Below are 14,668 nucleotides of genomic sequence, written 5' to 3' on the forward strand. Positions count from 1 at the left end.
GATTCCAGGTGACCACTGAATGTAATGATCTTAATCTGGATTTGAAAGGCAAATGGTTGTGGAGTTGGCAGCTGCTTGCTGTGAGAATTGACTCCTGGGGATGAAAGGTTCTAAAGTCGTGACATCTCTCTATCCAATAGCACTGGAGACTCAGAAGGCATTCCCAAGCCAGAAGGGATGCATAGTACCTTAATCAAGTTGTGGTTTTGCTCTGGGCTCTTCTCCAGATGGGAAGCACCCAGAAAACCGCCAAATATAAGCATCCCGATCAGATGCGCAAACCACCTCATCTGTGGTTTTGATGCTACCAGGGCCCACCCAGTTTGTGGTGACCATGGACAGGATCTCAAGGTGTCGTAGAGAGAAACCGTGTCTGGTTTGGGAATTTCAAGGTCCAATTTCTTTCGTTCTCTTAAATGCATGACACCTCTGAACGAACTGGAGAAAGTTGCAACTGAGTGTGCAGGAGCCAGGATGAGAGTCAGCGAGCTAAAATGTTCAGATTCTTTCCTGTATTGCCACTGCTATTGCTTTTGACTGAAGGAGGGGAAAGTCTTAAGAGAATTTAGGGAGATCAAAGCAAGGACTGTGTAACCACATAATATGAAGTGTTGACTATATATTCAAGTCAACACGTGTACAAAACACTGAGTTTTCAGTTTACCTAGGAATGCTGCCATTTTTGTCAGTCATCAATAAAGGGAGAAAAATCATAAGTCAGCTGTTTCTGAGTGGTTGTCACATTATCTGGAAGCAGTTTTGGATGTGTGTGTAAGAAGTGCTGATCCCTAATATAAAAAATGGAGCAAAAGGCCATTGCTGCTTGATTGAGTCCAGGCTCTGCTGACTTTCCACACGTGGATCTTACATCATGTGTTCATCTCCTTCTCAAACTGTCCTTGCAGAGCCAGACAGCTCCTCTTGAAGTGATTCCTTTTCTTAAGAAAGAGCTCACGTCCATGCATTTGAATTTAACACTAAATTTGCGTAATTAATGGGAAGAGAAAAGAGTGTGGTTTTGAGCGAATGTAGATGTCATTCCTTTTCCACATGTCACCGTTTTCTTTGCTTCTTTTTGATTGAAGTGAGTCACACACACGCACACACACACACACGCCCGCACGCATCCACGCGCGCACACACACACACGCACACACAATGTGAGCTGGAAAACACTTTAGCTCCATTCTAGTGAGCTGAAATCATCACGAGAATCAGCTCAGGATAAAATACAGAAGAAGAAAATTAGCAGAAAAAGTTGAGAAACAGATACTTAAAGAGAAAAAAAAGCAGTGTAGTTTTTTTTTAGGTTTTCAGTATAAGTATTGTGCTTAATGTAGAGCGCTGTCAGACTATAAACCTGTTTCTATTTGTCTCTTCTTGTGGAATACTTAACAAGAAAAACATTACACTAAAGGTGCATGCTTAAAATGCTTACCATGAAATATTACAAATACATAAATATTCGGACATAGTCCTGTGGAAAAAATATAGACATCATTAAATATTCAGTACTTTAAAAATAACTTTTACATATTAAAAGTCTAACTTCTTTTTTACATCTGGTGATTTAATTACAACCAAACAAAAATGATGTTTAATTTTTGCAGATTAAAAATTTTTTGTAGATCTTTAATCTACAAAATATCTCACAGAAAATGTGTAATTAAGGATAAAATTAGGAATACCTAACATCTAACTGATAGTCCAATCTATGTGATTTTTAATGCTTTTTATGCTAAGGCTTAGAGCAAAACAAAGTTCAACATGGGAAATATATGAGAAATACAGACCTCAGTGCTGCATTGCATTTGATGAGGAAATAAAAAATCCAGACACAAAACTGTGACAATATGGTGATATGGAGGATTAGAAATGAAAGACAAGAAACTGCCATGAAATAGGATCTCTAATCTTTGCTCATGATTTCAGCAATGTTCTGACATGATGCTAAACAATAAACACACTCTCAAATTAAAAGAATAACTCAATTTCATGCTTTACACACACGCACATACAAATACACACACAGTTCAGAGCAGAAAAAAAACAAACTGACATGTTTAAAGTTAATTACCAGGTAACCTGGTCAGGCTGAGGAAATGTCCTGATTCTGTCAGCAGTTCGAATTATTTTAAGACTGGAGTGTTCAGACTGACTTCAGGCTAAAAAAAGTGTCGCTAGTTTCAGACATTAACTCAGCTGGTGAAAGATGTTTTCTTTAGCATTAAGCTTCGACAGTGACTGCCACAGACCATCTTCTGAGGTTTTGTGTGAGGTCTGACTCACATTTCACATTTTCTGTAAGTCAGTAAACACGCTGTGACAGTATGCTGTCCGTACATGAATGTGGATTACTAATTCAGATAAGACATTTCACTTTTTAACTCGAGCAAATCCCCCCCTAAACCCAGCGTCTTTTAATACAATACACTGTTTTATTGGTCCCCAGTTAACAAATACATATTTTAGGAGCATGAGTAATTGTTTCCCAGACTTTGATTTCTTCTAGTCACAGCTGCTTTGACAAGCTCTGATTAAATAAATCTGACAAAGATCAAAATGAACTGAGACTTTTCCTTAGCTCTCAGACATGACAGGAAGCAGCTTCAGTTGCTTTTATTTCTGTGACTGTTTTTGCTATTTTAAACATATAGATCCTCTATAGCATTAGATTCTTCCTTTAATGTTGAACAACATATTTTCAGTCATTTTCTGAAGATTGACCCATACATGAAACCATGAATACATTTAACATGTTCAACAAACACATCAACAGCACTGGAAGTGACTAATTTGATTGCGTCAGTGGACTAACACCAATGCAAACGAATGAGACAAAATTAGCAGGTCGTTATCGTAAAAGTGAAAGGCAAACATATTCTGGTGGATGAAGTAAATCCAGTATTATTAATTTTTCAATGCGTTATTGACCATCAGGTACTTTCCTTCTTTTTGCAATGCGTGTTTCTTATGTGAACTTATCATTTAGGGGCTGTTACACTGTTTTCTACCTTTCCAGGTATGTTAATATATTGAAATGTACTGAAGGTTCATTTGTTGTCTGTAAATATGCCTCTAAGGTTTTTCCTTAAGACTTCTGCAGTTTTCTGCTTTGGTTAAAAAACAGGTGCTTGTCTTATGCTCTGCTTTGTACAGAAGGTCTGGGCCTTTCACAAGCTCTGACTTAGAAGGCTTAGTCTCTGTTGAGGTTTTAAATTTTACCCAATCACTAACGTTTGTCAGTGACATATAAAATTGCCTGCATTGAAGACAGCTAATCCCCTCGTGCAAACAAATTTGTGCCGAGCTGAACGAGACAGCTGTTAATGTTAATTCAATATTTGCGGACTGAAAGGTTTCATTCACTTCTGCCACTGTCGTTGCTAAAACAGCCATACTGCAGTTCTAAAACAGTGCAGGAAATTGACATCATTATTTGCAACTTCTCCTTCTGTTCCGGTAGAAATTCTACTGCAGGGAATCCAAGTCAATGGGAGAAAGCCCAGACTGAGCTCTGAAGTGAGATTAATGTCAAGTAGAACTGCGTAGGAAGGCAGTGGATAAGCTAATAGTTTCCCTAAGTTTCCCCAGTTTACCTAGTTTCCCAAAGAACTACAGTCACATTGTCTCTTTGTAGGTTTCAGACAACATGTGAACAGCTTCCTATATCTGGCAATGCACCATGACTTGTGTCCTTTAAATTTTGAGGCAGAGTCTTTAACGGCACACCTCCCTATATGGCCGTCTGCAGCTTTTGACTGTGGCTAAATTCTTCATTCATACCTTCCTGTCTAGGTCACTCAGGGCATAAAGGCTCATATTTTAGATATGCTACTTAAACACTGACGTATACCTGTGTTTTGACTTTTCAATATCAAAACAACAAGTATTAAACCAGTACTAAAAGCTTCGTTAAAGCTGCAGTATGTAACTTTTACTTAAAAAAAATTTATTTACATATTTGTTCAAACTTTCACTATGTTGTGTCAGTATAATATGTAACAGATAATTTGTGGCAAAATCAATCTCCCCTACTTTCTCCCAGTGCTATTTGCAGAAATACACCAATCAGAGCCAGGAGGAAAGTCTTGGGCTGTCAATCATATTCATGTACACAATGCTCAATGTGTTAATGGAGGAGCTACGTATGTCTGCAGATACCAGATTATCTGTTCCATATTATACTGTCACGACATAGTGAAAGTTGTAATAAATGTCTTTTTTTTATTTTTATAAAAGTTACATATTGCAGCTTTAATGAAAACTTAATTTGAAAGCTGCTTTCTATTGTCAAAAACAGAGGAAATCTGTTAGGGTGCAAATACATTTTCACACTTATTTTCACACTTAACTTTTTTTTTTAAACTTTTCTATTTAAAAAATCTTAAGGTATTTAGGTTCCAAATATCTGTATGATTTACTCAACGACATCCATTCATTTGGTACAAAACAGTCGGCTTCCTGATGCGTTTGTCTTCACCAATGTCCTCGCTTGTTCGGTTTCCCATAAAAACGTTAAATATTTTGCCTATTGGACCTTAAAATACACAAAGCAGTTTGTTTTTTTTTACAAAATACGAAGAAGGAAGGCAACACAGCAACTTAACCAGAAGGATTTAAGTGCGTTCACTGTCAAAAAGTTGAGGATTTAATATGAACCCGACGTTACATAACATCCATCTAACTGATAATGAGCTCATATGACAGTGTGTTCCAGATCTTGGCATGTAAATCTCGTTAAATCAGCTCCACCGCTCTTGTTGAAAGCCAACGTTGCTCAGATTTTCTGTGACATCATTTTTAAATTCCACCTCTGTTGAGATCATCATTGGTAAGTCTGTGCCAGCAGGTTTCTTATTTTTTAAAAAGTAAACATAAAGCTGGCAGAGCTTCTTTTTTTACATTTTGAAAATGTATTGTTTTGGAATGGATTGCTTTTAAAGCACTTTTCAACCTAAGTGTCCCAAACGTATGAGTTCATCATAATTCCTCGAGGGCAGTAAACTGCTCTGATACTACTATACCTGGCCAAAAGCACACAATAAAACGTCTTGTGAGCAGATTCATAAAGCAAATAGAAAGGAAGTCCAGGCAAACTAGCTGAATCTACAAAACCTTTCGATTTTATCACTGCAAGTTCTGTCCAAGCAAATTTATATCAGAATAAAAGATACGGTTTTAGTTTCCAAACAAAATAACAGAATGAATGTTTATTCGATCCAAACAATCCGGTTTAAATATATTTTATGACTAAAATTAAACCCTGATAAATCATTTCACTTTTTCTACCTTTCTACATTTCCAGCATTCAATCTCCTTGAGTTTGTACCACCCATGAATTGTGTTGAATCTATTTTTTGACCTCAGTTATCCTATTATCTTGACATTTTGTCATTTACACATTTAGATAAATAGAATCTTGTTGTACAAATATATTAATTAAGAGAAGAAACAAGCACACTCTGGCATACAGTAAAACTAAATACTATTCATTACTTTTGTATTTTTAGATGCCAGTTTTACCGTCATGTTTCTTTTGACTGGTATTAATATTAATTTTATGGATGACCCAGTCAAAGGGCTGATTGAATCTGATTCAAATGAGATACATCGAACCGAACGTATGGAGAAAGGGAGCTAAAGATTAGGATGACGGCAACGAGGTCTTCCAACCTGAAAGACTTGGAAAAACTTAAATAATCAAAATATGGAAGTAGAAACATGCAGAAAGCTGGTCAGCAATTAGAGAGGCATTGAAAAGAAATGTTGATATTAGTCACACTTCCTGGGTTCCTGGATACTTTGTTGTAATGACAAAGGTTTAAAACACAGAAATATTCCTTTATCAAAAATGACACCCATCATGCTGAGAAAGCAGACTTCTGACACTAATTTTAAAAAAAATAATTTTTTGAAGTTTAGAAATTCACCAAAAGTCTGCATCAGTTCTGCACTGAGTTAATTTCTGAATAAAACACAATAAACACTTTCATAAAAGTCTTGCATGAAGCACAATAAGGAATGAATCCCATACTCCACCCTAATAAAAAGAAAAATACTCCACTGTCTGGTTTCTGGTATAAACACTTTTGTTTTTTTATTCAAAATAATAGGGAAAAAAAGATTCAACTAGTGGTGAAGTTTCTGGTAATTTTACGGAAAGTCAGACCAGATATTGTGCACACAGCGAAAAACATTGAAATCACCACAATAGCTTAAATTATAAACACACTATAAAGTCAGGGATAACTAACGTTTGCTCAAAATAAAGCAGACATTCATCAGCGTTCGACTTTGGCAGAGAAACGGTTTGGATTTGTTATTCCTTTTTCTCAGTTCATTTATGAAGCAGAGAAAATGTGACACACTGACTTTTCCCTCTGAGGTGTTTATAGATGTTATTCAGATGGACTCTGTCACCATTTGCTTCTAGGTTTTTGAAGGTGCCTTGCAGCTTGACGTAATCCTTCACGGAGAGTGAGGCTCGGCCTCCTGACAGGGCTAAACACGGTGTGATTGTAAATAATTATCAGCATTTGTTTTAACCTAAAGTGGCACATCCGCAAAAGTGCAGAGCTCACATGTAGTGGAGTTATTTTTCATATGACCTCACGGTGTATTGTGCATGTCAAACACACCTTATCATAAAGTAAAAGGTGCCATGTCAGCTGCGTTAGCCTTGAGTGTATCCGATTTCACACAAATGGTGCCTTACATAAATATCCATACTCCCTATAAATGTATTTTTTTTTACTTATTGTCACATAATAGCCACATTTTTACCAAAACAAATCTTTGTGGAATGTGGTTGTATTTCAGCCCCAATTAGTAAATGTTTGTAGAACTCCCTTCACTGCGAATAAGTTCCTTTGGTATATCTCTCGCTCTGCATATTTAGAGAATGACCTTTTTTCTTAATGTTTTTCTTTTTTTTTTTTTTTTCGCAAAAAAGTCAGGACTGAAAAATCAGGACATTAGCCGCTAATTGACATATCTATTGTAGCTTTGGCTGTATTTTGTCCCTTCCTACTCTGCTGGAAGGTGAACCTCTAAGTCAGTCCCAACTCTTTTTTCAGCCCCGAATGAGGTCTGCTTCCCGAAATGCTGAATATTAAAGTTGAGTCAAGTCAAATCAATTTTTAATTATGTAGCGCATTTCATGCACAAAGGAGCACAATTTAGCTCCCTCCATTTTCCATTTAACAGTGACTAGTTTTACTGTCCATGGAGAAGAAAATCATCTCCACAGCTTGATGCTGACGTCACCCTTTTTGACTGCAGTCAGCAATTTAACTGGAACAAAAATGTCATACAATTGTGGGATAAACACACGGGCGATATTTTTATATAGATCTGTCTATTAGTTTCACTGTACAAAAACTAAAAAGAATAAAAGAACAATGTTAATTTTAAATCCAATCCTTGTAAGCCATGGAGCCACTTTTATTAACGTCAAGTCTCATGGTGTCCTGTTGTCCTCATTTTCTTTGTATAGGGAAAACACATACAAATTTCGGTCATTTTGACCAGAGGACATCAGGAGGGTTAAGATGGAAAACCACATCTTGGTAGGTTTGTAGTTATCTAATATAAGTATCAACTCTCTCCATTTTTAGATGGTTAATGACAAAGCGATGAGTGAGAATGCTTGGAATGCTGAAATGTAAATGCTAGGGTATTTGGTTGGATATAAATCCACACAAGTTTTTCAGATATAAGTTTGCAAGTATACATTTAAAACCATGTTATGTTTTGTTTTTGTTGTATTTTTTTTTTACTTCACTATTATGCACTACTATGTGTTGATCTGTTCAATAAATTACCAGTAGAAACACTGAAATTGTGGTTTTAAAATGACAAAATGTTAAAAAGCTCAAGTGTTATGAATATTTTTGCAGAGCTTGGTATGTAATTCTTATGTAAAATTAATAATTTCTCTGCTCACGCCCATTTCCCCCCATCTTCTGTCCCCACTGTTTTGATTTCTGGTGTTCAGATGTTTTTCTATTTATGTCACACACTGAGGACAAAAGATTTTATAGATGTTTATTTGAAACAAAACATAATCAGTCTGGTAGTTGTGCTCGCAAATATGTTGTTAATTATCACTTAACTGCCTTTGGAAAGCACTTTAGGGAAAGGATTTATTCAAACACAGAAGGACCCTTACAGCTGTGGAATAAATAGAAAGGTAATTACTTCTGCTCGCGCTGGCAAATGCTCGCCATATGCCAGCAATGACATCACAGATAAACAGTGTAAATACAAAAGTAAAGTTCACGTATAAACACACCTTGTCCCAATGATCTGAAGAGAACTTTGTTCCGTAAATACCCTCATGTACAAATCCAAAACTAAAGATGTATAGTAAGCATTGCTCTTCAGTGCTCCTGGCAAATATTTTAGTTGCAGCTCAACACTAAATCTAAATAAAAATAAATAAATAAAACACACAAATACAACACACTGAAAAGCCATTTCATAGCAAAATTTTCCCCAAAGTCTTATTAACCACTCAGATTTTATTAAAAAAAAAAAAAAAACATCCACATTGTGCAGCCAGGAGATGTTGCGAAACATCAAGATGAGTTTGTCTCAGACTGACTGGCTGAAACTCTGTATGGAAAAGTCACATAACAACAGAGGCTGCCTGTCCTGACTGGCTGAGCCAAGAAACAACCAGCAAACAGGAGCTGTGAAGAGGGAGCTCAGCATGGAAGCTTTATGGATGTTGTGCATTCAGGGTTCACTTTGAACAGAGTCTGTCGGTAATCCAACAGTAAATCTAAATCCATGCAGCACTGCCGCGGGGAGGACAACCTTTGACACTGTGAGTCCATCTCAATTTAAGGCTTAAGTTTCAACAATGTAAAACTTAAATGCATAAATATGGTTTCTGAGGTCCCAAAGGAGCCATTTGCTTCAAGAAAACATCAATAACTTTTACATATCTGTGCTGTAGTAAATGAAATAGAGTTGACAGTAGCAGTTTTCAAAATGTGGTGAATGTAGAATTAATGGAACATTTGATACAAACAAATAAAGCAGTAGCAAAGGATGTTTAGTTTTATAAAAGAAGAGATACCAATCTGTATGTTGCCATGTTCTCACAATATTATAGAAACAAAACTAATTCATATGGTAAGAAAACTAATACTATGTACATATTTTAAAAAGCTAGTATAGTCTAACTGATAGACTATACTAGCTATCAGTTAGCTGTATAGTCACAGCTAACTGATAAAGAAAGTTTGAAAAGGGGAGTTTGAAGCGAAAGTTACAATTATTTGTAGCCTGCCCAAAGGGTGATCAGCATCATCTGCTATGAAAATAGAGCATATGGGACGGCGATATGTTAACCATTTCATTTTGCTGTTGTGCATTTTATCAAAAAATAGATAAAAACTATATCTACAGACTTACAGACAATAAATTTCAATATGAAAAGTCAATTAATTTTAGTAACACCAAGTGAAACATATAGATTAATGAGAGAACTGATTGTTAAATACCATTATTTCTTTTAATTTTGATGATTTTTTTAAACAGGTGATGAAACGTTTAAAATTAGAATATTACATCAGACCAAAAAAAAAAACTATCTTTAAAAACAGAAATGGGGGCTTAATAAAAAGCATGTTTAATACCTGCTTAAAAGTTGATATTTTGAAAATGTACTTTCAGTCAATTTCACCAACACAGCAAGTCAGTTCCTGACGAGCCAAGCCCTAAAAGTGTTATTTAGACAGGTTGTGAGAGTTTCGACTCTCTGACATCTCCTACTGAGGGATCTGGAGCCGCGTGTTTTGGTGAGGGGGAGGGCAGGCGATCAGACTGTCTGCTGACCTGATAAGCCTCTGGAGGGATTTCCTCTCTCAGGCTGGGGCTGAACCACACACACATATAGTAAATCAGAATGCTCCCGACTGAGCAGATGTAGAAAGCAAAGAGCAGCTTTTGTAGGAGATGGTTTTTCCTGAGGACTCTCAGGAAATAAAGTCTGTACTCCACCTTCTTTAGTAGCTGTTTGGTATTTGCCCCCCAGGTCAGATTATTCTGCATTTCCATTCTCAAAAAACAGAAGCTTGACTCCCTCTCCACACAACAGATGAATATCCGTTTTTCTCTTCTCAAAGTCAATAACCAGCTCCTTAGTTTTTCTGCTGTTGCCGATTATTGACTCTGCTCGATCCGGTGAGCTCGCTCTCTCTAGCCCCCATGATTAACCTGAGCAAAGCTGTGTCATCTGCAGACTTAATGATGCTGTTGCTGGGTTGATAGGGGTACAACATAGGCGGATTGTGAAAGCGAAGTTAGCACACAGTCTTGCAGAGAACTGATGCTGATACTGGGTGCAGTGGAGATATAAGAGGCCGTTCTGATCTTTCCGAGAAAACCTGGTAAGAAGGTCCAGAAAACTGTACTTACTCAAAATATCTTGGTCTGGTGTTAAAATTTGTTAGATAAATTAAACTTTCCTAAGTCACTTCAGGCCATTGAGATCTAATGAGTTTAAAAAAAAGAACATCAATAGTGGCATGTAAAAAATAAATCTGAATTGCAATGATTCGTTTTAACAATGGTGATAGTCAAAATGTACCCCTACCTCACCCTGGTAAAGTTATATACACACCTATACTACTTTTACATAACCTGCATATTGACAATAGCATGGAGCTAAGTTTAGCAGGGCAACTATTTTTTACAGATATCAGTAATATCTCTAAAAAAAATAAGATTGTAACAAATTAGAGGAAGAGCAGAATAACCTTAAAAGGGAGAACATGGCAAGTAATTTCAACCTGACTTATTAAACTGTAAATTTTAGCATTAAAATATTACTGCTTGCAGACAGGGGTCTTGAACAACAGAAGTTCATCCAACATCCCCTTTCTTTTTTTTCCTGACGTGTTGCAGTAACAGCTGGAGCATTGCAAAACTCTAAAAAGTCATATCCAACAGATGTTACCCACTTAAAAAAAGGGAATAGTCTGACTCCCTTAGTTTGAAACTCGTTTAAGGAGCATGGCTGAGAATTTAGGGAGATACCGCAGCTAACAAGATATTAAACATCGGGCAATAAAAAAAATGGCACGAGACACGATTATAAGTAATCTGCCCTCTTTGTCCACTCTGTAAAAAAGCAGCTGTTTGTTGATACGTTAAGTTCATAAGACCACTCATGACCATTTAATGTTTTCAGATTGTAGTTTTGCAAGTTTTATTAAGCTTTGAAATGTATCCATATCATCAGAAGCTGTAGCCCTTTCCACATAAAGACAAACATATTTAGAGATTTTACAGTGACAGGTTATTAAAGTGGCGTTATTCATAGTTTTTGGCACAGCTTCCTATGTTGCTCTTTAAAATCGTCAAGCACTCGAAACTCTAATTCAGAAGGGCCAAACAGAGTGAGTAACCGTGAGTTTGTGTACCCTGCTATCATTCTGTCCAATTATGACATAGCTGGGAGTGATGAGAACGAATCTATCTTAAATGGATTTTATGAGCAGGTAAAGATTAACTGCAACCTCTGATACTCTGAAATGTAGTGCCTTGCAAAGGTTTCAAACCCTGTGCATTGAAGGGTTTTATCTCAAAACAACTACAAAGCTTCAGTAGACAGACCTATTCAATAAATCTGAATATTATTGAAAATGTATTCACCCTAACCAAATTCCGCAATCTCCATATAAATGCTGATAAATTGTTTATCCTTTCCTCCTCTTAGGGGAAGACTCTGGGTGACATCTTCCCCAAATTTCTTTTGGCCTACATGTAAAATATAATATGTGGAGGATCACTGCATGCCACCCTGAACACATGATGGTGGCAGCATCATTTTGAAAGTTTTGACAGCAGAGGTAGGGAAGCTGGTTGGAGTTTCTTATTTGAGTGACGTGAAAAATGGAATGAAATTCAACCTCTTCTAATGAAACCAAATATTTATGATGGAAGCTCAGTCATTCTTTATGCAAATGTTCCCCTTTTTAAATAAAGGTTAGAGTCTGACTATATAAAACCAGAAATGTGTCATACAATCATTATAGTTTGCTTTCCCTGTGTAAAATTTATAATACTTTGCACATTCAATAAAAAAAAAACACTCATTCTTGTGAGCTTTTAAAATTGCATCTGCTTTGCAAGTAATCATCAAGTGGGTTTTGTTTATCTATACCCATCAATATATTTTTATTCAGTGTAAAATCTGTTTTTTGCATGTGTGCATATGTTGACAGTTAGCCCTGCTGACTACTGAAGCTTTTCATGGTTGCCTGGGTTAGTAAAAGACTGAAGCATATGTGTAAGATTGAGGTCACACACAGGCGCCAAAATGACTTAAACTGATGCTGAATCATCTAACAAGGGCAGAGAGCAGCAGAGGTGGACCAGAACGCAGAAAAACAGTCAAAACAAAAAGGCAGCAGTAGGTACAAACACCAGCTGCCCTCTTTACAAATAAGAAAGGGTTCTTCAGGGTTCACAGCAAGCTAAGGGTCTGTTTAAATAATCACAAGAAGTATTGTGTATTGAGTGAAGTGACCCGAAAGAAGAAAGTTGGCAACGTTATTTTTGAAGAACAAGTAAGAAGGTTGAAAGCAGGCTCCCACAAGAAGCCCGCGAACTCGTTCTGAGAAAGGAGAATATATGTTATACATAGCATTGGTTTTGTGATACAATCTGAATATGAATAGAATGGTCAAACTAAATGTTATTTCTGTGGTGTAAGATTCTGAGTATGTGTTGTGTTGCCGGAGCTACAAACACAGACAGCAGCTGAATGTAAGTATGACCAGATCCTTGCTGCAGGGTAAATGTCTTTTCCTAAGTTGTTGCAAAGTTCTTCCATCATCCCATCATGTTTTTTCTTTAAACTAGGTCATGGAAAACTGCTAAAAGAAAGTCAATCAAAGTTGTGTGTTTTTTTATTATTATTATTATTTTATTTTACTATTTAGGCAGGTGCAAAATTTTACCTTTGGGATGATGTTAAACAACAAAAATTTGACTGAATCATAGATGACACATGTAGAAATCAGGCCGTGACTAATGCATAGACTTATTCCAAGGTGGGCATGTTGATTTGATTTTTTTTTCCACTTTGCATGCTGTTTATCTTCTAAATCCTTGAGAAAATCAGATTTCCAAAAGGGGAATGAAGCCCTTTTTATGGGGCAGATCTTGACCAAACTCTGTCTAAACATACAAATAGTCATATTCAGTGAATTAGGACATGGGTTCTGATGAGTCTCATTTGTCAAATTCACAGTAACTTTTGAAAAATAAACTTTCAGATGGCATTAAAAAATATCATTAAGACCACATTTCACTATTAAAAATGTTTTTTATTGGTCTGATGTGCAATATTATAATTTTAAATGATGCATTTTCAGAAAATTATCATAACTAATCAAAATAAAGGGCTTAGAATCATCAATCTTTGCATAAATCATATAACATCTTTCACTTCATAAAACAAGCTACTGAAATATAAACATCTCAATTATATTATATTTTATTAGGTAATTCGTTAAAGGTCCTAAAACCAAAAATATATTTGGAATCGTGATCAACCAGTGTGAAACTAACTTCAAGAGAGAAATATTTTACACAATGCTAAATATTTGAATTTAATGTAACAGACCACCACAATGTAATGCATAACTATGCAAGGCACTGCGGGCGAGAGTTCATTTTACAAACAGTGAAAGTTTGCATAGGTTATCAGACGTTTCTGCAGAAAGAAACAGTCTAAAACAAATGTCACCAAATAGTTGAAGCCAGTGAAATTGGGAAGAACCATTAAAGAACCTTAAGCCAAATTGCAGATAGACGAGTCAATTGGATCATATTAAAGGGAAGCAGTAAGAAAGTGTGTGAGTATGAAGTGAATACGGAAACGAGGAAGAATGCTTCGTGAGCCTCTTTTTCTACCAGACTGCTAGTTTAACTGCCAACAATGCATCTGTTCCTGAACACAGCAGTAAGTATGGAAAATCCCCTGGCAGAAAAAATCTCAATCAGAGAGAGATAAACACACACGAGTGGAAACTAGGACATGAACTCTGTTTGCCCTCCTAGGTAACTTTGACCTGTGCCTCTAAGATTTATCCCCACAGATGAACGGGGGTCCTCATCATCCATCAGCTTCTCTCACGCTTCCCTTCTGTTTTTGTCTTTATTCCCCAGGAGCAAAGAGCTCCTTATGCCACATTCAAGAATTTGAAATTAATCAATAATCCCCTAATGGCTTTGGTTTCTAACTTTTTTTTTTTTTTTTGCTTTTCCTATAGTCACCATTTCACTCAGCACTCACTCTTGTGAGGCCCCGAAGCAGGAGAAGACGAGAGATGGAAAGGATTTTATGGGAAAATGATGTTTTCCAAACTTTGACCTCAATTTTTTTTTCTTCTCTTTGTAAAGTACCTTCTGTTGTGACCCAGTCATTTTTTCCATGCTACTTTCTGCTTCTAATTTTCCATGTGGAGATGTGCTTGGACAGACAATGGAATATATCAGGCGAGAGGGGTGAATGGATCCTGATAGATTCTTGCAAAAAAAATAAAAAATACAGAAAAACGTCTACTCTCTCCAGTATGATCTCATCATGTGTGACATATGAAGTCTGGCGAGACACGTTTGCTGTGTTTATTAAATCTGAGCA

This window comes from Poecilia reticulata, linkage group LG21, assembly GCF_000633615.1.
Source record: "Poecilia reticulata strain Guanapo linkage group LG21, Guppy_female_1.0+MT, whole genome shotgun sequence".
Classification (NCBI taxonomy): domain Eukaryota; kingdom Metazoa; phylum Chordata; class Actinopteri; order Cyprinodontiformes; family Poeciliidae; genus Poecilia; species Poecilia reticulata.